This window comes from Parasteatoda tepidariorum, chromosome 7 (assembly GCF_982258835.1).
Source record: "Parasteatoda tepidariorum strain Cologne lab strain chromosome 7, Ptep-v5.0, whole genome shotgun sequence".
Classification (NCBI taxonomy): domain Eukaryota; kingdom Metazoa; phylum Arthropoda; class Arachnida; order Araneae; family Theridiidae; genus Parasteatoda; species Parasteatoda tepidariorum.
Window position 1 is genome coordinate 87,243,045 of NC_141761.1, and position 26,286 is coordinate 87,269,330.

Consider the following 26,286-nt stretch of genomic DNA (forward strand, 5'->3'; position numbering starts at 1 on the left):
GTATAATATTATGATTTAGCATTTTTTCAGTATAAAACCGAATAATTACAGAGGTTAGGTAAACTATTTCAAACATAGTAAACTCATACTCTTCAAAGGTATTAAATTACATCTTGATTTATCAATATAAACGAGTAATAGTCAGTCATACTTACCACCATATACTTTAGCAAATGAATGATCTATTTAATGTATCAGCGATGTTTGGGTAAGACAGAAATCCAAACAGACAGGAAATTATCCAAAAAATATCCAAAGCTTCCTACTGTAAATAATTATAGTATTTGCTTATACCTGTATAATAAGACAGATAAAAGTAACTAATCAAGCGTATCAGCTATTATCCTTTCAGTTCTTTTTCAAACTCTGGCATCAATTCCAATTAACTCCAAGGAGTGATCAAAGAAATTCCATTTGCAGTTCCTTCCTGTTGTTTTCACTAATGAGTGGAGTGATTCCAAGATAAAAAAGATATCCATCAAAACTGGATTTGGAGTCTTTGTGAAAGTAACATTCATCCGTGTGTAGAGAGTATAAGGGACTTACTCTTTCGTCTTTATGGGAGTTTTAAAATAAATCGGAGGTCGATGGCTGGGGCTTCCGACTCTGTTAAAAGAAATAAAAATGGTGGTTGAAAGATTTACTCAAGGGCGGATGAAGACTTCAACGGCTGTTTCGTCTTTTTGCAATCAGCTGATGATACTGTTTGTTCTTGATCAAGAAATATGTCTTCAGATGTTGGTTGTTGCATTAAATGTTGTTCCGATTGATTTAGTTTTCGTTGTTCTGCTTCAACATTATGAGCTTTATAACTATTTTTGACACAATGAGAAATTATATGTATTCAATTTTTGGCCTCTAACCTTTCTGACAGTGAATTTTAATTTTAAAGTATTTTAACACTTTTTAAAGCTTTTTGAAATCAGCTGATTATACTGTTCTTGATCAAGAGATATGTCTTCAGAAGCTGGTTTTTGCATTAAATGTTGTTCCGATTGATTTAGTTTTCGTTGTTCTGCTTGAACATTATGAGCTTTATAACTATTTTTGATACAATGAGAAACTATATGTATTCAATTTTTGGTCTCCAATCTTTTTGATTGTGTAATTAGTTAGTTTAACTCTTGAACCATTACGAATAAGATCAACTCTTTAAATGAACCATCATGGCTGGCTCTTAGTTTTTGATCATTAGAACTAAAGTTATTCTTTAACATTTTAATATGCAGGAGGCATTTGCAGAAGTATCTTTTTCTCAATTAGATAATGTAAACACGGCACTTTTATAGAAGCATTCAGAAACGGATGGATATGATGTCGTAATTCATTAGGCAATTAAGACTTAATTTCCCTTTAAAATACTCCACAAATGTTTTTAAAGATATATTCATTAGACCTTAAGCAGTTAGATTTCCGGCGAAATTCCCCCAATACTTGATCCAGAAGTTCCTTTGTCTTCTGGATTTGGTTCAAATTACAAGGCATATATGTATTCAATTAATAATGTAATATACAAAAGTGAGTATACAAACCGAAGAAATATTACTAATTACTAAAAACTGAAATTTGCTAAAAGACAATTGTAAATTTATTAATTGACAAAAGAGTATATTTTTTTTAAATATTTAATAAGAGGAAATTTCGTTGAAAAAATTTTTTTTTCATGTTATATCATTAATAATCTTAAATTGGTTTTTATATTCGACAGTTGAATTCGCAGTCCTGGAACTAAATCTCGTTTAGATATGAATTGTTTTTGGACCAATAACATAAAATAAAAATAAATGAAATAAGCCGAATTATGATTTTCTTTGAAATGGAAACTAAAAAGAGCTTAAATAAACGTTGAAAATAGAAGGGAAAAAATTTTTTTACTAACAAATTTAGTTATTTTATTTTGATTTGATGCAATCTCATCAAATGCAATTTTTTATAAATGCATGTCATTTCAATAATTATTTAATATATTACTAGAAAAATTATTTATTTTTTTATCTAAAATATTTACCATTTATTTTCGATTGGCAATTTACTATGAAAAATTTTGCAAAAACATCCGAAATATTATCTAAATAAAGATTTTTTGGTTGGATCTAACTATATTTATAGATTTCAAAAATGTTAAAAAAAAAAAATTATTACTGTAAAAATTACTGTATATATCGTATTTTTTTTAATTCCGTAATATAACTCGGTAAAAATGGATTTTACGGTAAAAATTACCGGCACTTTGAGTGCCTCTGCTTTTCCCCGTAACGTGACTTGGGATTTGATTCGGGATTTTGGGAAAATTGGGAACCACTCATCTATAAAACACTTTTGGGAGAGAGACAGTGTGAGGAATATATATATATATATATATATATATATATATATATATATATATATATATACATACACAAAAAAGAGCTCTCAGAATGAAAAAAAAAAAGAAGATAAAATTTAATTGATAAATACTTGAAACAAATAAATTTTATTACTTGTTAGTTATCTCAGCAGCAACTAAAGTTTTAACGCAAACACATGTGATTTTTTTTATGTAAACAATTAGAAAGCGGAGCACGCATTAAAACCTCTGAAAAAAGTTTTAAAACTAAACACTTTTAGTTGAGTTAAGTTAAAACGCAAACACTTCCTTAGAGTTTAGGGCAACACCAACGTTTTAAAATGACGTCAATACCAGATTAGTGTGACGTCTAGTTAAAGACTGGAAACACATGGAACAAAAAAAAAATTATGAGTTAAATTATTTTTGAGATAAAAATTCTTAACTTTTAAAAAAAAATTTAACCTCGGGGTAAAATATTTAAAACGTTAAAATTTTATGATACCTTTAATTTCAATACAAAAATATTTAAATTTTTTTTATTAACGTAGTTATTTTTCTATTTAAAAATAATTGTTTCTCAAATCCTTTTCGTGATAAAGTAATTATTACTGAATTAAAAGTTTGGCAAAGAAAATAATTTATTTCACACAATAACGAAGTATTTTATTAAAACATATCTTAGACTGATGCAATTCAATTTAATCTTAATTTAGATAAATAGTATAACTTCATAAAAAAACTGTAAAAATCCAGGATCAATACGGTATAAAGTACCGGCACTTTGGGTGCATTATCCTGGAAAATCCATTTTTAATGTAAAATATTATACCGTACTTTTTACGGTAATATTTATTTAATTAAAGTGATTTAGTGATTTTACGGTATTTATTACTGTATAAATTACGGTATTTCAGATTTTTTGTTAGGTAGCATGTTCCGCTAAAAATAGATTTTAATTGTAAAAAGTACAGGCACTTTGAAGGCCGGTACTTATTACTATAATTTGATCTGGAATTCTTTACAGTGCAGTAGAAAAAAAAATAAAAAAAAAGAAACTAAATATAATATGCCCATATAAGTGAGTTTTTCTATAGCCATTTCAACCAGCATATAGCTTTATGCTACTTTCGTTCAATTGTTTAACCGGAGAAAGAAACTTTTACTTTCTTTTCATAAACATAGATCCAAAACAATACGCTAATTTCGCTACCCACTTAAACTAGACCTTTCTGAAAGTGGTGGTGTTGAGGTTTATGGGCCGGTCTGCACACGTAAAAGTGTTAAGTCAGGTGAAAATTGAAAATTCTAAATATAAAAAGCCTTGGCCCTGCTCCAATGCGGAGCAGAAGCGGTGTGTAAGGTCAGAAAGGAAAGTGTATTTAGCGATTTAAAAAACTTTTGAAGGAAATGACATTGCGATTACTTTATTTTTAAAACTCAACCGTCACACATCTCACCACCGCTGCTAATAAGTCAACGCAACTTTTGCGTGATTGCGGGCATAAAACACCTAAAAAGTGATCAGGTCAGAATAGATGCATTCTACACTCTCCTAAAAATCCAGATTTTAATGTTTTCTACCCTGGTATTTTTAAACAATATTTTCACGTTTTCATTTTGTATAGCTTTAATTCCAGTTAGAGCACAAAACCGTCACTAATACATAATACACTGATGAAAAAAAAAAAATTCCAAGTGTTCATCAAAAACAGCACAAAAAATTGCGTTTATGTTTCAAAAAAGATTTTGATAAAAAAAAAAAAATACTAAAACTTCTATCACTTTTAGAAAATGTTTCTTTGATGTCGCTTTTCAAACATAACCTTTTGAAATACAAGAAACACTCTTAAGATGTTTTTTTAATACTATGTACATTGTACAAGAAATAGCTTGGGGGAAAGTTTAAAACTAATTTTTCAGGGTGCATAGCCAAATTATTCAACAAAAATTAAGCACCTTTTAAGCACTTTTCAAGCACTCAAAAATATTTTTAAGCACTTTAAAAAACTATCATAACTAGACAGGGCTGGAAAGTTTTTGACAATTGACGATTTTATCTTGTTCTAACCGTCATATCAAAAAAAAAAAAACCTATAGGCATTGTTTTTGACAATTGTCAAAAAAAAAAAAAAAAAAAAAAAAAATCTTGGGTCGGCTGTTCAACGGCGGTCATAAAATAAAATAAAATAAATTGTCAAAAATCATGAAATTTTGAATCAAGTAAAACGAATGGCGTTTTCATACGCTACGGACTGATAATACGCCGAAATAGATTGGGGTTGAATTAATAATGAAAACGTTGCATAGAACAATGTGAACTGTGTCTTTTTGCATTATTCGAAGCGAAAATCAACATAGTGAAAGAAAAATCTCATTTTGAAAAAGGCAAAATTAAGCACTTTTTAAAAACACCCAATGAAAAAAGCACCTTTAAGGGCTTTTAAAAAACGAAAATCGAAAATAAGCATCTTTAAGCACTTTTTAAAAACGCTACACACCCTGTTAGTGCTCAACCTTATAAGACTTGGGCATCCCTAAACAAATTATTGCACAACGATTGGGACAAAATATCAGTGAGTTGTAATCCATATCAGAACATTTTCTAAGATGCTTACAGCTCTACATTAAAACCGAAGTCAGCCATTTTAATAATTTCAAAATATGTTACAGGCAGAAAAGTTTGCAGGTTTATTTGAAAATTTGGTTGTGATATTTCAATACCCATTTAAGTGTTGCATTATATGAGTCCGAAATATTTCTAGATGCAACGAGTATGTTTTTAAATTGTTAGTTAGATTGTACACGATTATAAAGAAAAGTAGTTTCGAGGAAACGTCATTTAAAGTGTGGGAAAGCTTAGTCCATTAATTTGAGTGACAATATAATATGCTCAGTATCTCAGTCATTTGTATGACTTTAATCTTCTAATCACCGAAAACTTAATCAAATATGCATACTAGAATCAGAGGCTTGCCTAAGATTTAAGTCAGTGGACGAAGCAAATTATATTTACTGCATTTTTTCGCCATGCAGCAATTTTGATATAGAAATATACTGAAAAAAATGTATATAATAAATACGAATATTAAAATAGAATAAATTTTTAAGTTTATAATATTTAAAAACACTATAATTTTTATTGTACGCAGTATCTATTGAAATGGTATAAAAATTTACCAACATAAAATAATTATAAATTATTCCTATTTCAAAATTTAATGTACTTGAATGGATTGAATTTGTCGGTTCTGATTGAACACGAAGTCGCGATCCCCAAAATATGGTCCTCATTAAAAGAAAATATTAAAATAAAAAATATCTATATTTTGCCATATTTCTATTGTTGTTCTCCCTTATCATCTGCGTAGATAAGTGCAAACAATAACTGATTACGTGAACTGAACACAAATTAAAGAGTAACTTTAATGTTTAAACTTCTGTTGTAATGGTATAAAATTTACAATTATAAAATAATTACAAAATATTCCAATTTTAAAATTTAATTAACTGGAAGAGATTGAATTTTGGGTTCTAGTTTAACACTAGGTCCCCGAAATAGGGTCCTGGCTGGGAAAAAATGTAAAAAGAAAATTAATCTTCATTTTGCAATTTTTCCATTGTGGTTCTTCTTTACTTCAAGCATCTGTGTAGATAACTGCAAATAATTACTTATTTCGTGAACAGAACACAAATTAAAGAACGTTTGAACTTTGTAGGAAATAACATTGCGATTATTCTTTTAAACATTTACTCGTTACACTTTACAATAATTCAACATCAGTGCTAATAACTTAACGCAACATTGAGAATTACTCCTATGGTTTTACAAATTAGACTTTGAAACCACTTCAGCCTAAATGATAGCTCCAACTGTAATTAGTGTTTGCTCTAGTAAAGTAAATATATTGTGATAAGGAATGATAAATTACCAGAATAAAAATCATATTTATTATTATCCTTTCAAGAAGTTCGTTTCTCCTTGCAGAGATTGTAATCAAGCGAAGTGATTTATGGATTAAATAGATTCAGAGGAGATAAAATCCATGCCTACAGTATCTATTGCCATTAAAATTCTTTAATTATACAATAAAATTTATACATTGAGGTCGAGGCTCATTATTTTCGGTTATAAATTTGTCTCTCTCTCTTTCTCTCTGTTATTCTTTGACCTTGGGGTTTCACTTTTATGCGTTGACAAATTAAGATTATTACACAAAATGAGATGGCAACAATTCGTAATAACTTTCGTGCTTCTTTTTGATTTTCGAGTAGAATTCGCAATAACTGATCTATATTTTACTGATGTGATTATTAGGTAACTAAACTAAACCGTAAAAAGTTATAGTAAAATTTGTTATTTTATCTGTGCATTAAAGATGAATAACACTTATATAATGCTTTCAATAAATAGTATTATATCATATAGAGAATCAACTAAATTATTAAAATTATAAACATATTCAATTGCATTCTAATTTAATGCAGATCAAAGCTATACCTTAGCCCTTTGACGCAGATGGAACACCGGTGTCCATATAAAGTTGTTAGATATTTTGTTCACTCATATTCTCAAAATAAATCAATTATAGATTTTGTAAATTAATGAAATTTCAATGATGAATAACTATTTATTTTAGATCTAAATGAGTACAAATTTGAAAAATTATTATTGTTTGGAAGTGATCCCTGCTTGGAAGTTTTTACCTTTAACGTAGAAAAAGATACCGGAGTTCGATACTGTATTTCTTAGCTATAAATTATTAAAATGCTAAATGTAATATTTTTCAGTTATTTTAACCTAAATTCATACAAAATAAGGAAAAAGTATAAAAAAATATATTTATTAAAAATTCTGCGTCCAAAGGGTTAATGTTGAAGTGTGCTCTGTTAGTGCTAAAAGATTCTGCCAAAGATATGAAAAGAATACTTTAATAAGTTATGAGCATCAGAAAAAATTACTTAGAAAAAAATCTAGACATCATTGACTGCCCAGTATAGTAAGGACATATCCGAACAGTTAGCCATATTTAGTACACGACTCAATTTACTTATTTTAACCTTAAGTGTTTTTGCAGCTAAATTTCCTTGATAAGAATGTTGTTTTTCTGTTTGATAACATACAACGTTAGATGCAATCCACTTAACTTAAAATATTTTTCAAAAAAGAAAAATCAATTTATGATTTTACCAATAATATTTGATAATCAAAACAAGTGCTCAAGGCTAAATATGTTCCAATATTATGTTATAAAAGCCACAACAAACCGTTATGGAAGCACCGAGGACAAACGTATCTTCCAACGAAGGTTATAAAACAATTATTCCACAATTTTCAATTGACATCATCCCGTTTTCGCCCATTCAATGTCATGTGGGTGAAAAAAAGTTACATCCAAAACATTATTAAAAGCATGTAGCGACTCATTGGATCGAAACGATTCATGAATTCCGTTAAAATCCGGCACGCCTGGTTATTCGAGTAATTTTTTCCATTGATTTTCAAGGACTCTTCCAAAACTTGCAATTTGCACCTTTGACCGAGACTCAAAGATTATTTACGCCCGTTTTTAACGTTGTCATTAGAGACCTCATATCAACCTTGCAACAGATGAGAATATTTGTTCGAATGTGAAGTTTCCTCCTTGAAACAAGGAAACAAATCGTTTTCTAGAGAAACAAAAAAAAGTCGTCTGCACCGTAATGACGATAATCGATAAATAAATCTATCCTACAAGAACTTAATAACCACTTTATTGGATGATGTATGTCATTGTGATTTGTATGCAAAGAGCGGGGCTCGTTATTTAATTTCGGAAGTGAAAGCGTAAATTACACATTGAAGTGAGAAGTTAGCAGCTTATAATTGGCGCTGATTACTATGCAGGGAAAATCATGTAACAATGCGTGAAAAAGAAGAAATTATGCAAATGCAGTAAATTGGGTTGCTTTTCATTAGATTATGTTCTATCTGATAGAGAAAAAACTTCACCATTTCATTGTATGGTTTTATTTAATCCTCGTTTTACGAATTAGGGTTAGAGTGCTTATTCTTTTTCCGCAGGATAATTAAAAATTACTCGTTTAAAAACACGCAACAAGATTACTCCCATCTAGACTTTACCTTGTTAAGTGACAGAGGATACTCTCTGAATTTTGCTACTGATATGTTTTCTTTTATTTTAAGTTAACAAGAAAAGAAATAACGATATTAAGAAAACACGTAAACACAATGTCATATTGCATTTATAATTGTCATTTGATTTTTTCCTATTTGGTGCGTAACTTAGAGATTTTATGAAGTACGCTGTAAAAAATTTCGGTTAAAAGTTCCGGCACTCAGGGTGCTGGTCCTTTTTACTGTAAAATCTATCTTTTTTTTAAATTTTTTTTACCGAAACATGTTACGGAACAAAAAATCTGATATACCATAATTTTTACAGTAATAAGTACCGTAAAATCACTGAATCAGTTTAATTAAATAAATATTACGGTAAAAATTACAGTATAATATTTTACAGTAAAAATAAATTTTACGGATAATGCACAAAATTTCAGTACTTTATAGCGTGATTAGATCCTTGATTTTTTACAGTTTATAATGAAGTTATACTATTTTTGCAAGAAAAAAATTTTGTTTCTGACGATTCACTATTTCAGAATTTTCAGATTTAATTAATTTAAATTAATTAAACGAAAAAAACTATGGGATATTTGCAAGTGACGTAGTGTGGATATCACGATCTGATTGGTTGTTGAAACGTGGCTTTTGTTTACGTTAGCAACTGTTCTTTTTATTCTATTTCAAGTAAGCCAAGCCAGTCAAGTATCAGTTCTCTTAAGTGACACATTCTAAATTCTTTTACAAAGATTCTTTCTAAGATTTAAATTATTTCACTATATATTTACACAGAGACTAAACACAAACACAGGCATGAAGTCATAAAAAAACTAATTACGCATCAAAGTTGCCAGGTGCACAAAACAAAAATATATCACGGCATCAATAAAATACATAAAGAAATAATAAATCTAAGTTAAGTAAAAGAAGATGACGAGAAATAATTATATTTCAACTAATTCGATAGGGCTCTGTACTTATCGTTAATTAACATTCTAACTTATGTAGAGAAACTTATCTCAACTTTAATTAAGCCATTTTGATCATGAAGATTAGCTGGCGCTGACATCATAGGTCACATGTGTGGGTATGGGTAGTCTTCTTCTTGAAGTGGAAGTATTCAATCATATATAAAAATTAGTATTTCAAATGAAAGAGATGGTTAGCTATTATGAATTTGATATCAATGAAAAAAACAAAACAGGACGTATCTAATCTTGAAAGAAAAATTTGAATTCATACTTAGAAACAATGAACTCATGAGTCCATTAAATATTTAGCTTTAAAAAATCTTAGCAAAAGAAACGCTTACCAATTACAATTAATTAAACTAAAGAATAAAATCATAAAACCACGCACAATTTACTTTTAAATAGTCAGATAGGCTCAAATGAGCGATAACTGAATTTTATGATTGAAATTAGCTTATTTATCGGTCGTAACTTTTACGTTTACTATTCAAATTGAGTTAATTAAGTTTATCATTACTTACCGGATGTGTATTTCATGTTGTTTCACGAAATAAAATCGTGGATATTACGACTGTTTGATTTGTAGCTGAATTTTATTGTTGCAAAAAAGAAATTTTATTTTGTATAAATATGTTTAGTTAATTTCTCCCCTTCACTGATTAGACCCTACAGGTTTCAATTACCGAAAATCATATTAGGCACGGAGAAAAATTTTCTGGTAAAATTACCGTATTGAATGGTAATGACATTTCTGGTTAAAAAAAACTATAATTTTAGTTAATAACATCAAAATATACGGCATTTAAACCATTTGTTCGGTAATGTTTCAGTTTATATGGTAACGGTTTATCAGAAATTAAGATCTTCGAGACTACAATTTGTATTATCACACAGTCAATAAAAAACAAACAACCTAAATAAATGTACCTAAGCCAGTATTAACCGAATAATGATGAAATTATTCGGTTAATATTAGTTTTTATTCATTTTTATGATAAAATTTTTAAAAAAAATTACATTTTATCCCATATTTTAAAATTTTATTTCATTTTTAATATATTACCAAAATCATCACTTTCGGTAAAAATTACCGAGCTTTTTAGTGTTCCCATAGAGTCAAAAATACGGTAAATTTTATCCTATTCTGGTAGATTTTTTTTTCTCAATGTATATTAATAAAAATCTTATGGTTGAGTCTATGAAGAAAGTAAAATTAATGATCGGTTTTGCATTATTATTCCCTGAATTTTAAAAGCAGAATAAGTATTTTTAAAGAAGTTTTGACTTGCCATAAATAAGTTCTTTAGAAAATTTATGTATGGACTAAAAATCCACCCTAAAAATTAACTTTTCCTCGCGAGTTCTTGCTTGAGCGATAAAAAAAGTTGTAAAGTCAGATTAAATAGAGAAATTTGGCAAGTAAAATGCGTCGAATACTTCAAATATAAATTATTTAAAAATTTTCAAATGTTTTGAGTTATTTTCATTTTTTAAATCAAGAATAGTAATGAGAATTGAGCCTCATTGAACTGGTAAGTTTGTGTTGTTATCCGATTTAGTATTACACCCTCTTTTAGAAAATGAACTAAAAGTGCTCTCTTTAACAGAGAAGATGTTACGTCTTTCAGTATGGCAATCCCTTCCAGATTATAAACGCTCTGCTAATAACGTTTACGGGTAGAAAAATTTCCAATCCTGGCGCTTTTGCACTAGATTGTGATCGCAATTTCTCCGTTCCATAATGTTTCAGAGCTCCAATATAACCAAAATTATTTCCTGCGTGCTCAAAATACAATTTTTTTTAAAAAAAAACTTCATAGTTCTATTTGCCTTTTCCAAATGAAAAAATTAAAATGCCGAAAGTCAGCGACTCTGTAATAAACTTTGGAGCATGGAGAAGTATAATATTGTACGACTTAGTTGCAACCTCAGTACAGTGATATGTTAAAATATATTATCTCATTTCTTGATCAGTTGATATTATGGTAACATCTTACTAAGGTTGCGGTACATTTGAATAGTATTATGATTCAAGATACTGAGATTACAGTTCAACATTTAACCGATTCTTCACAATAATTGAACGAATAATTGAATGAGAGTGTTAACAATAATTGAACAGTTTGAAATTCAACAGACTATATAATTTAATAAAGAGAATAATTAGCTATAAACCACGGATTTGTGGATCCTCTAAGCTATTTTCGAGTGTTGGTGAGCGAGCTGTTTAAAATGGGATTTAAATAATGAATTATAAACATTGGGTTTGCGGCTTCTTCAAGCGATTTCATAGTGTTGGTAAGTGACCTGTTTAAAATATGATTCGAATAATTAGTTATAAACATTGGGTTTATGGATTCTCTAAGCTATATTAGAGAGTTGGTGAGCAAGCTGTTTAAAATATGATTCGAATAATTAGTTATAAACATTGGATTCATGGCTTCTCTAAGCTATAATAGAGAGTTGGTGAGCGAGCTGTTTAAAATATGATTCGAATAATTAGTTATAAACATTGGGTTTATGGCTTCTCTAAGCTATATTAGAGAGTTGGTGAGCGAGCTGTTTAAAATATGATTCGAATAATTAGTTAAAAACATTGGATTTATGGCTTCTCTAAGCTATTTTAGAGAGTTGGTGAGCGATCTGTTTAAAATATGATTCGAATAATTAGTTATAAACATTGGATTCATGGCTTCTCTAAGCTATTTTAGAGAGTTGGTGAGCGAGCTGTTTAAAACATGATTGAATAATTAGTTATAAACATTGGATTCATGGCTTCTCTAAGCTATATTAGAGAGTTGGTGAGCGAGCTGTTTAAAATATAATTAAAAGAATTAGTTGTTAACATTCGGTTTGTGGGATCCCTAAGCTGTTTTCGAGTGTTAATGAGCGAGCAGTTTAAAATGTTAAGTTTAAAATAAATATATATTCAAGGCAGGTTTTATGCCATGATTAAATTATCAAATCTTGAAGGTTTCTTCTTTTTACCTATCTCAGATGCAAAAATTCCTTCACAGATATAAATTCAAAAGAAATAAAAATCGAAACGTGACATCTGTTCGTAAAAACTTCTGACTAAATTGAGAACAGAGATAAATGCGGTAAGGAAGAAGTAGGAAAAAAAAAAAAAATGACGCAAGCGACACCTTTCGTTGCTGGAGGTAAATCTTATCATGTTACGTTGATTGAAAGTAATGAGTCTATTCTTCATATCTATGTTTATTGTCTCGCTTCCATTCATTTGATAGTACGGAAGAATTCGGGGAGGCGAATGATTCGACTTGAAACATTTCCGGTTTGCTGTACAAGCAAGTTAACAAGAACTTCTTGCAATGAAACTGAATGAGGTTATTAACACGTGTCACGATTTGATTACGAATAATTCTTAGAAAAAATAGGATGGTTAATTCAATTATAATATTTTTTGGAAATTGTCGGTGGTTTCAAAGTTTCCCTATGTCTGGAAACGAGAAGCAAATTCGCAAAATAATGTTACTTAAAATGAAGAAGAATGGATGTTTTTAGAGAGTAGTATTTTCCGATAAAATTCTTCTTAAAACAAAATAATAAAAATTAATTCTTGCTTAACAATAAAAATTGAATGAAACCAATTTAGCAGTAAAAATTACCTTAATAAAGTTTCGTAATGCACACACAAAAAAAAAATCTTTTAATTTTAAATATTATTTACAATACAAAAGACATGAGTTGTTTTAATTTCTTAAGGATATTGGATTAAAAGAATAAAGCCGAATCGCAGGCACTTATTATTGACTACAAATTTTAATCAATATAATGCCAGTAAATTTAATTTAAGCTTTAATAACACGTTTCTTCGGTATATAACTGTTTTCTTTTTATTTTGCACGCATACTTTATAGCATTTATAAATATTATTTTATGTTGGAAATTAAGTTTTATAATATTGAATGCCTTAACAATTCATAAATATTACAACCATTGTTACACAGAATTGCGTAATACATTTTAATCAATTGTATTTAATAAGATCAAGCCCTTTTTATTTTTGAAACCTTTTAATAATAGTTTAAGGGATAATTATAAGTTAATCTATCTTTAACCTGCATTACTAAGAATAGATTGTGACAAATTTAAACTTTACTAAAACTTATGGGTAAACTTTCATATATTATTATATTGCACAAATTAAAACAATTTAAGATTAGCAGGAAAATTTACAAACAGTTCTCATAATATGGGTAAAAATTAAAAACAATTACAAAATTTTATTTTATTGTGGAACTGTATTTATTTATAATTTTTTTGTTCGTTTGTTAGCTGAGTAAGTTTTTCAAAAAATTTAAATATAAAGCTAAAAACTAAATTTAAATCTTTTTCAGAGTTATCCCACTTTTATTTTAAAGTACAATAGTTGTTTTTTTAATAATTCTAAGACCTCAAAGTTTATTTTTTAGGGTCAAAAAAACATAGAAAAAGAATGTGATTTGAAAAAGTAAGTCTAATAAAAATTATTATTTAAGCTATTTAAAAGTTAAACAAAACGATAATTAAAGAATAACTTCAATAACAAACATAATTGATAAAGTATAGTTTAAGTAATAAACATAACTATTAGCCCATTTATTAAATTATATTATCAATAAAATACCCATTTATTAAAGTACAATATCAGTAATATACCCATTTATTAAGGTATAATATCAATAATATATCCATTTATTAAAGTATAATATTAATAATATACCTATTTATTAAAATATAATATCAATAATATACCCATTTATTAAAGTATAAATTTAAATTACTTGTAAGCGGAAAATTAACACTTTTAAAGTTAAAAGCAATCAACTATTCATGAATACCAACAAAATTAACAACAGAGTCAACTTTTTATAAAAAAATGAATTACATACTTCAATTATAAAAGATATAATGACTAATAACTAATATGTTTTCAATAAAATTAATCTAAGTACATAGTGCGTAAAACCTGCAAACAAATGTGTGAGCAAATTTACAAATAGATGAAAATTTATCTCTCCGTATTTTTATATCTCAACTATAAATAGTAATTAAAATTGTTTAGTTCATAAGAACTTTTAAAATCAACCAAATTGTGTTTTAATTCAATTATGATAGTCAATGAAAATTGTGTGAAAAATATTGCTTTACGATAAGGCGAACATAAAAAACACAAACAAAAAAATTTTATTATTTAACTTATTAGAATTTCACTTCAGAATTTTATAACTTATGAGTGCATAAAAAATGTAAGTAAAATAAAAATAACACTAAATATAAAGTATAAAGGTTAGTTCAAAAAACAAATATATAAATATTTAATTATTGTTACAAAAACTTATTTAAAACATTAAAAAATTATTTAAAAAATTACAAAAACTTTAAAAAATTAAAATTTCAGTTTTTAGTTGAAATGTTTTAGTATTCGTAAACATTTTTTAAATGCAGGCATTGCAATTGAAATTAGAGGAATCTCAGTAAAACGAAATGTCGCAGTTCTCCTTTTATAATTTAAACGAACGTGCCCTTTGTTGGTTCACAAATGTCTATAAATTAACAGTAATCAAATAAACTTAATAGTTGGAATGATTGAAGGGCCTGAAACAGATACACTTACATTTTAGAAAAAAATTCCAGGTAGTTAAAATTTTAGGGAAACATGGCCATTTTTTAAATTTTTAATCATTATAATCTTATAATAATTTTAAACTTAACAATCATAGTTCATACGTTGAACATGATCAAACTTAAACAAATAAATTAAATTGTAAAATGCTCTTAAACACTTCTAAATGACTTATTGGAGAATGTTATTAAACACTAAGTTAATTTTATTAATTTCGGGTTTCATACTTAAACGACTACTTATTAAAAGCTAGAAATTATTTTTATCGTAATTATTGGTACATTTTACTTATTCCAATGGTAATGCATTATATAAAAATAAATTTGCAATAAAACTAGAACAAATTATAAAATAACATATTAAAATCAACATATGGAATTTTTATATATAAGAAATTCATAACTTTAAGCACTGATTGAAAACTTGGAAATACAATAGAACAAATGAATAAAATTTTTTATCACTTTTGAATTTTACAAAGTGTTTAACGCACAAAAAATTTTAAGAAAAAAAACTTAGCCTGAAAACATCACATATTATTTCCATACAGAAATATCTTAGAATGAAACTAGTACAAGTAAAATAATGCATCAACTCACTTGTTTATTTTAAGGATTACATCTAAATAACGTCTGCCTAGGATCAAAATCCAGCTATATAACTAACTTTTTAGTTAGATTCAAGTAGTAGAATAAAAATACGATGGCAAGAAAACGATCATGGACGCTTTAAATTTATAAGTATTTTTATCCACAAACGATTTAGAACAATTCTTTTTTATGTAGCTAGTACTATGTAGAACACTGATTAGCATGAGACCGGCACAGTCAAGGCTTATTAATATTCCAAAAATGTTGCAATCCCAGTATTCTTTGAACTGTCACCTGTATTTGCTCAGATATTCGATTGCTTTTAATCAAAGACATCCACAGGAAAGAAAAGTCCCAATTCTAAAACGATTTTATCACTTCTTACCGCAATTTCACTGCGAAGAGTTTAGCATTGGAAGGAGGGGAGGGGGCACATATTTTTTGAATCAGATTACAAAAAAATTCAGGCGTTATCAACCAAGATTTATCACCGAACAAATCGATGCAGTCAACAGGACGTGCTTACGTCTCTAATGATACATATGAGTAAAGTTTGATTCGGGAGGTTGAAGTGATCCAAAAATAGGAGTCAGGGGAATATCACTTGGGGTCGGAATTTGTGAGATACAATACTTGGGCTCCCATCCAGACCTACTTAATAGCGGAAGTTTTAAAATTAAGGGATGAAAAGAGGATTTAACTATGCTAATAAATTTTTCAAAAGGTAAACAAAATTGTATGAATAATGCGATTGGAAGTCTGCATTACTTGTTATCGATTAATTAATAAATAAAAAATAATAACGATAGTTGATAAAATAAATAACAAACGTATTTGTTTACAGAACCTTCATAAATATAAAAGCAGGATTTAATAATCTACATAATGTATAAAAATTGTTAATATTTTAGTACATAACGGCATAATAGCTCAATAGTTTACTTGTTTGTTTTAAATTTTTTTTCAAAATTTTAAATAAACAGTTATTTGAACTCGTGAAAAGAATGGTAGAAAAAAAAATTAATGGAAGTTTAAAACTTCTGCTATTAAATATAACTAAGGTTTAACTACGATAAAAAGAATATGAAGAGGATTTAAATCTATGAAAATTAATAAATGTCTGAAATAAATTAATATAAAACTATTTCAATAAAGCCTAAATTATGCTATAAGTATCTAATTTTTATTGTGCAAAATATTTAAATTAACGCTTACATTATATTATAAGTAAAGTGTCAAACTTGTATATCAAAAAGGCATTTAAATCAAAGTCCAGATTAAATTGTAAAGGAAGTATCAACTATTTATAATGCGAAGCATTTAAATTTTGGATTTATGCCCCAAGCAAACATTTAAATATTTTCTTTAAAGTGGAATACTAAACACTTAGCAAACCATGTAAAATCATTATTATTAAGGAGAATGACACGAAATTTAAGTAATGTTTTTATCTTTTTCTCACAAATACAAATACGAGGCAAATAAAATCAATAAAAAACAATGCAAAAAATAGAGCAAGATATTTATTATGTTTGAATTTTTTCCTCCATTTTTTTGGAATTAAATTATTATATTTTTTTTTCAGAAAAAAGTTTCATTTTTACTAAGATAAAATTTGCAAAAATGGATTGGTTATTTGTCAGAACTTTTCCAAAATTTGACAAAAATGTTCGGTTTTCCTTTTAAAAGAAATTTGCCTTTTTCCACAATTTTAAACATTTTAATGAAAATTTATCACCGAATTTCTCTGATCGAGCTATTGGAAAACATTTTCACTATGATTTTGAGGACTAAAAAAAATCAAGGTAACAGAACAATAAGAGTAAAAGAATGGAAAAATTCCGTTAAGAACTTAGGGTAGAGCTACAAATAAATAGAACGAATGTTTTTATAGGTGTAATAATAACAATCTTTAATTCAACAATATCAATAATTTTTTTGACAAATTATTTCATTTTCAAGGTGTCGGGTGAAAAGTTTCACTATGTAAAGGTATGCATGTAGAAAAAAATTAATCCCCGGAGCTACAGAAATCAAAATTGCACAGGAAAATAGAGGATAAGGAAAAGATATTTAATCTTTAAACTATAACATATTTCTATTTAATTTCATAACATTATTTTACTACGGATCATTATTTCATAACATTATTTTACTACATAACATTATTTTACTTTACCATTTTACTACGGATCACGTAAAAATTGTAAAGGGGTTGAGTGTAGGAAAATTTAAGAACCTCTTAACTAAAAAAATAAATATGACATCAAAAAACAATGCATAATGAAACTAACTTTTATCTTTAACCTATATAATCTCTTTAAATAAAGGGGTCATGTTTATATAAAAAGCCCTGAACTACACTCTAAAAAATAAATCCGGATCAAATTACAGTAATAATTATTTTATTCGAGTAATTCAGTGATTATACGGTAATTATTACTGTAAAAATAACAGTAATAATTATTTATTTAGAGTAACTCAGTGATTATACGGTAATTATTACTCTAAAAATAAAGTTACATCAGATTTTTGATTCCGTAATCGTTGTGATAAAATTGAATTTTACGGTAAAAAAAACGGTAAAGTAAAAATGAATTTTACGGTACCTTTTATTCGTAATTTGATCTGGAATTTTTCGCTGAGTACATAAATTATTTTTTTTCTCCTACGTTGAGCCGCAGTAGGAAAAAAATGACAACGTTTGAATATTTAAATTACAACGTCTATTCATAGGGTAGTGTAAAAATTTTCAGCATGTAAAAGGGTCGCAAAGAAATTTTCAGTATGTAAAGAAGTTGCGCTGATATAAGAAGTTCTAAGCTACAGAAATATATAGGACATCGAAAAAACACTGGATAAACCCGTTTCCAATTTTTTTCAATAATGAAACAAATTTCTTAACCTCTATTCATGGGGTCACGTAAAAATGTAAATTTTCAGTACGTTAATACATTAAAAACACTATGCTAGCTGTACAAAAACGGTGCTTTGTAAACACTTTTTTTTTAAAAAACATTTTTGAAACTTATAGTTATATTTAGATTCAATCAACAAATCATTATTTACTAAATATTCGGAATGTCAGTTTTCGGAATGTCAGTTTTTATGAAATTATTTTAAGTAAATTGCCAATAAAAAAGAAGGTATTATATTTTTAGATATTTTCATTTTTGAAAAAAAAATTTTATTTCCTTAATATGTATTTCTTTAGTATTGAATAAATTATCGATTGGAATAAAATAATTTAAAAATTACATTAGTATTTCCTATCGCGATCTTCAAATCAAAATGAAAAACTAAATTTGTTAGTAAATAAATGTTCTTCCCTTATAATCATTCTGAATGTTTAAGTAAGTTCTTTTCAGTTGTCATTTCAACGAAAACCGTAATTAGGTTTATTTCATTTCCAGCTTATGTTTATGAAACATAAATAATTCATATTTAGACTAGTTTCAGCTCTAGAAATGCGAATTGAACTGTAGGACATAAAACACAATTTAAGATAGTGATTATAAGATAATGATGAAACGATGAAAAAAGATAATGATATTAGATAATGATGAAACGATGAAAAAAAATTTCAATAAAATTTCAAAATTTCAATTTTAAATATTTAGAAAACTAAATAATCCTGTCTTTTAGTAGTTTTTCGTTTTTAATAATTAGTAATCTTTCTTTGGTTTGTGTATTTCCAACTGCTAATGGCTGAATTTCAAAAGTCGGGGTTCCACCTAATAAATGTTGATCATTTAGGGTTGGTTCCACAGGCGAAATAAATTGGGAATAGCTGTCTTATGGTTTCGCGGAACACCATTTGGGAACCGCTGTTATAGATTATAATTTTTAAATCATAGAAATGATATAAGATTAAATGCAGAACTGCCGAATACATAACCCAAACCTTCAGACACGTGTATGTTTATTTCATGAATTTTTTTTATATCTGGCCACCATGAAAGATTCGTTCGAGTATTTTAATTAATTTTGTAAAAAAATTGCGCTCCCTCCCTATAGCTCGCATACCTACTATGAAATTTCAAAACTGTGGACGCGTTTCCTGAGGCAGCATATCACAATATATATTTATAATTTGTCAGCTAAAATAAAACGATTTTTGTCAGTTTGATATTCTGTCCACAGTGAGTTGAAGGCTAATGTGAAAATTATCTAATTATCTTTAATAAAAGGTACACTGAGTTCGAATGGCGCGAAAATAATTTCAGTCATTTAAAAAATTGGTTTGAAAAGCTTTTCTATGAAAGAACGTTGATTAAAACGTTGAGAAAAAACGTTGATTATTTTAAGTACCACAGGGGTATTGGGAACCGCTGCACCAGGCAACGGCAATAAATCTGACACCGGAAAACAGTGGAAAATGAAACTCAACTTACCACAGAAAGAGACCACGTACTCATTCATTAAAAAAAGAATATCCCATGAACTAGAGCAAAAAGAGGGAATCCCTTTTTTTTCTCTTTTATTCTCGCTATCAGCAGACACTTTTAACCACGCAAAAGTGTTCTAAGCGAGGTAGAAAGTCAATATGGACCTCATCTCGACGGTTGCAGCGAAAGAGGGGTGGTCGTTCTAAAAGCGGCAACAGGTTTTCCCACTCGTTTTTTTTAGCCCCATATGACTCAAAAGAGCTTTATTCATTCTTCAATATTCATTGAAGTAATTCCAACGATTCTATACAACGCCTTAAGATGTTTTGTACGTTCATCATCACGTGACTGGCACTTTAAAATGCCTCCCCCCCTACATAAATGGTTTTCTGTAATTCTGTAAAGAACCTCTTAATATATATATATATATTCGTTTTATTTAAAAACGAACAATTACTAATAAAAACCAAACAGAAAATAAAGGTTTAACAAAGTGAATTTACTATTAACTATTCGAATTCCATTATTATTTATTATTAATTATTCAAAGTGAATTTATCATTAATGATAATGAATTTATTATTAATAATAGTGAATTTATTATTTAAAATTATAAAATTTATTACAATAAAATAAGGGCCAAATAAATTATGAATTTAAAAATAAAACTCTTCATTATTATAACATTTGCTATAACAATGAATCCAATTTTAATTTAATTTTAGAATCCTACAATGAGAAAAAAAATGTGGCCAAAACTATTAGAAAATGGTAAAATTTTACCGTGTTTTCGGCTCAATGGGAACACTAAAAATATCGGTAATTTTAACCGAAGGGCTTTGGAATAAATTTTGGTAAAACAAACAATGAAATATTGTTTTATGATACGTGATAAAATTTGGAAATTTTATTAAAATATCTCAGATCTTGATATAAAAACCATTTATTCGTTTAAATTTAGCTCTCAGTTTTGTACTTTTTACTAAATGTGTGGTAATAAGAACTATAATTTTGAAAACTAAATTTCCCGGTAAACGGTTATTACCATATGGACAGAAAAATTAACAAATGAATGGCTTTAATACAGTATATTTTGGGTTTCATTACCAGAATTAGGTTTTTTTTCTTTATCCACAAAAGTCATTACCATTCAGTGCGGTAATTTTACCAGACTATTTTTCTCCGTGTGATATTTTTTTAAATGTCAAAAAAAAGTATCAAAGGTTATTACATTTTTTTTCTATAGACAAAAGGCGCTTTTCTCAACTTTAAAAATTTTTTTTTATAAAAGAAATAAAATCACGATGAAAAATAACATATCTTTTACTATGAGAATTACCAAATTAAAAGAAACAGAAATTGATGCAAATAACCATAATTATTCTACAGAATAAATTGTATAAGTCTCGTAAGAAGAAATTATTCTAAATCATCTATTCTCTTTTCAGTAGAAAGAGAAGTGAACATGTTTTTATTTATTTCTTCAATTTGTAAAATTCGATTCCATAATTTTTTTCACGAGTTCCTACTAAATGCAAAGGTAATATATACCAATATATAGACACATAAAGAGTAAAGGCAAAAAAAATAGGCCTATCATTTCCAAGGCTATCACTAAATTTTCAAATTTTAACTTTTAATAAAGCCTTTGGCATAAACAGCGGGTGCATTACGATCCAATTTTCATATATTATAAGCCGTTATCTTTACTCATGCGTTAACACAATGGCTCGTTACCATACAAAGCGTTTTTTCATCTGCGATTTCAAAAGCCCATATAACTGTTAACCGGAAATAATAGGATAATTTGGAATTCGAAGAAAAGAAGGGAAGGCTTTTTTTGTTGTTGATTCATACCTGATATTATTTACCAAAGCCTTATCTACAGAAAACCGAGGTCTATTATTCGTCCTCATTTTAATACGATGTTCACCTTTTTTAATAGCCAGGGAACATGTTAATTCAATAAAACACTAATTTTAATTCAATAAAATAAATAAATATTTAATTTTGTGATTAGGTAATTTCTAACAAGAATAAGTTAAATTTTTCGTTAATTTAAAGGAAAAAAAAACTGTTCGGCACTATTAGAAAAATCAATTTAGCGTTGAACCATAATATTGATTGAATTTGCAAAAACATTTAAATTTAACTATGTTTCTATTCAAACTGAACCAGAGTATCGTGTAGTCAAGTATAAGATTGTTTAATTTTAGCTATATTATTATTCAACATACTGCAAACTTTAACGATGTACACGATGAAAAAAACGGTACAAAAAGCAAAAATGAATAATCATAAACAGTATCAAACAACAAAATGTATAATTTACAAACAAAAATACCTAAATTAAAAGTTAACGATGCCATAATTTTAGAACTCTCACGGAGAAAATATCTGGTAAAATTACCGTATTATACATTTCTAGTAAAAAAAAAAAAAAAAAAAAAAAGAAAAAAAGCCATAGTTCTGGCAAATAAAATTAAAATATACGGTATTTAAAACCATTCATATGGTATTTTTTACGGTCATATGGTCAACAATGTGCACAACTTTTATTTATGAATACTAAATTATAAGTCTTATGGCACACGACTTCTATTGTTTGTACAGTGCGCAAAATAAATAACGGATAACATTTCATAACCTTTAATCTAACGATCGGATCTTCACGTTTTAGGACTCACTCTTAATGATTCAAGTCTATGACTTTAAATATGCTAATTAATTAGTGTACATTACATTTTAAGTCACGAAATAAGATATAGAACTATACTCTAATAAACATACCTTTTTTCGATTGATTTGGATTTCTGACCCCTAAAATATAAAGGGTAGCCGTAATCTGGGAAATATGGTCAGGAGAGTGGGTATAAAATTTGAAACCCTTAATATTTTTTGTAGCTCATTTTGTTACATTTTGAGAACTTTTTAAGTCAATTGAAAAAGTTGTAGACACAATTATAAAATTCATTTAACCAAAAATAATTAAATGCGAAAAGTAACTTTATTATGTTTTATTATTTTATTTAATAATAGTCGAAAAAATTTTGAATTATAAGAAGCACAAAATTTGACCTCAGTTTAAAGAATGCAATTTCAAGAAAATTTGAGTGAATTTGGTGGAATATTTTCTTGAGAACTCGAATTTTTTTTAAAAAAAAAAAATCGTTTTTTTATGATCAGATCAAAAATTATTGAGAGTGATTCTCTTACTTTTTTTGCGCACTGTGCATGTTTCAGTTATTTTTTTCAAACAATTTTTAAGCAAACAATCGTGCTATATTTGGAGCAGCTTCTTGGGGAACCCTCTAAAAATAAAGTACCCCATTGAATCCCGAAAGAACTCATTAATTCGCATAAATATCATCCCGTTGACATAGACATCGAAGTATGCAATTAAAATGAAATAATATTATTTTATCACAATTACCTAAGGTGATAAAAGAATATGAACACACATACACATAAAAGAAGAAGAAAAGAAGAAAAAAAAATAAAAAAAACAACAACAATAGGAAACTGAAATTCGTGAACATTCCATGAACTTCCTTAAAGGATCAAGGCTAGATCGTGTTAAAGAGGTGAGCCCAGTGTGAGAAAGGCTATAAAAACAAACCTTGTCTCGGGTTTATAAATACAACAAGAATTAAACAAGCTGTTAAATTCAATCCAATTTGGCGTTAAAGAACTTGATCCCAGATGAGATTTTAGATTGGACATGAAATAATCAAAATGTCACTTGAAACAATAAATCAGAATATGAATGAAGTGCGTAGGATTTTATCCGATGATATCTAAGTTCTTATCATGTGTGCCGACATGCCACCGAAGTTGATATTTAAAGTCGCGCTCAGATTTATAATTTTGGTATAAACGCTGCGGCAGGTTCATTAAAAGAAATAAACGTAAAAGAATGAATTTAATTCTTCACGTGAAGGTAATATTAATGCAATCTCGTTGAGATTGTGTCACGTGTTTTGGAATATCTTAAATGATAAGAGATTCCAAATTGTCCGTGAATAAAATGTGTGTGTTTTGTTGCATATTCAGTACCTGCGTACATTATTCATAAAAAAAAAAGGAAATTGGAACAAGAAATCGAACTAGTCAGTCTAAAACTGACAGAGGAAAAGCTTTCACGATTTGCAATAAAAAATGGCGTCTTAGTTGCTAGCCAAAAGATACGTTAAAAAAAGCTGAAATGAATTCATGCTTGAAAATATTCATGGTTTAAATAAATAAAAGCGTCAACATGTTTTGAGCGGTCAAAACAATGACAGAACGACGCGTGAATAATTAAATAAACCTGGTTTCTTAATTATTAACAAGTACCCGAAAAAGATGCGTTAAAATAAACTGAAATGAATTCATGTTTGAAAATACAACTTTTTTTGCTTGAAATAAAAAACGAAAGCGTCAACAAGTTTTCAGCGGCCAAAAAAAGACGCTCCTCGTGAGGACGACGACACATGAATATTTGAAAAAAAAAAAAATGGTCTATTAAGTGTTAGCAAGCACCCGCAAAAGATGTATTAAAATGAATTCATATTTGGAAATAAAACCTTTTTCGCTTCATTGTTGAAAGAAAAAAAAGCGTCAACACGATGCTGATTTTAAGCAATCAGACATATTTGTTACAAGTTACTATATATCACTAAGGACCTGTATATTATTACACGAATTACAAAATTAGACAAATGATAAAACAATAAATAAATAAAAGAATTGCTCGAATGCGAATTGTAAGCAGAACAAATTGAGCATGAGTTAAAATCTGACATTTATCGAAATTCTCGTTTATATTTATATCTCTTTGTTTCGATTTAATTGTGTTACAGATATTGTAAGAGGTTTCAAATTTTTTTTAAAAATGTTGCGTTTTGTGAAATGATATATTTGTTATTTCTTCACAAATCTTAATATATCAATGGTGATTAGAAAATAAGTACATTATTTTAGTTTTCCCAGAAAGAAATACATATTTTTCTAAGAAATGACTGAATCTTAAAATGTTGTATTCGGCATGATGATTATAATGATCGTAAGCTAATTTTCCTTCTTGGAGTTATCTTGATACAAAAAATTATATAATATTAAAGGAATTTTAGCTGTCTACAACTCCCAAATGAAATGATTAATTATGTTAATAATCATGTCAAATTATTAATCAGATTCAAATCAAAATGAATCTTCAGCATAAATGGATCGGACGAAATAACGGAAACACTTCTATACTAATACATTTATTTATATTTCTCAAGAAATACTAAGAAAAAATCGTTTTATAACTTCAGAAGTGCTTAGATCATGCGATTTCTCATACATAATCAAAGCTTTTTAAAGTTTGAGGGACGAATAATAAATTACAAACAGAAAAAAAATGTTTTGAACACCTTATGCCAAAAAATGCAGCAATAGAACTTGCGACAGTTATTTTGGTTATTATATGCAATAATTATACAAAATTTAGAAAGCCGAGCTTAAATATTTATGGAGATTTAAGCTTAATATATTAAGCTTGAGATTTAATATGGACATTTTCATTAAAAAAATTCTTTTTCTTTGTCTTACGTTTTTTGTTATTACTTTAAAAATATTCAATAAAATTAAACATAATTTTTAGAGCAATTTAGAACTAATTAAGAAAATTTCCTTTAAAATTGGAAACAAAATTCTATTTTTTTCAATTTTTTTTTTACTGCGAATGCACGGAAGAAAATTAATATTTTTTTTCATAATTTTGTAGTGAATCGTATTTAGTAATTTGAAAAGTTTCAAGCAATTTTTTAAGTAGTTTTTTCTCTTTTTAATAGAAAGTTCAAAATAAGGGATTTTCTGCAATTATTATTTTGTATCATAAAAAAGAATTTAATAATAAATGATAATGCCCTACAATAAATGTTCATATACCAAAATGTGATTTAGTAAGGAAAGAAAACACGCGAAAGAAAAGATACTTTTATGGGGGATGATCGGATGATCCCCAATAATACCGGTGTCATTTTTAATAAATCTTGTTTAATAGTAAAAAATGAAATTTGTGGAAAACCCCTGATTATTTTTAGTTTTCTTTTGAAAAGTACGAAAACTACATGGAAAATTGCTCGAAACTTTTTAAATTTTTAGATATTCAAATAGGACTTTTTTCAGTAGTTGCCAAATACGATTCACCACAAAATTAAGAAAAATATAATTTAATTTTTCACGTGCATGAGCAGTATAAAATAACTACTGTAATTACTCATACCATTGCGCAGT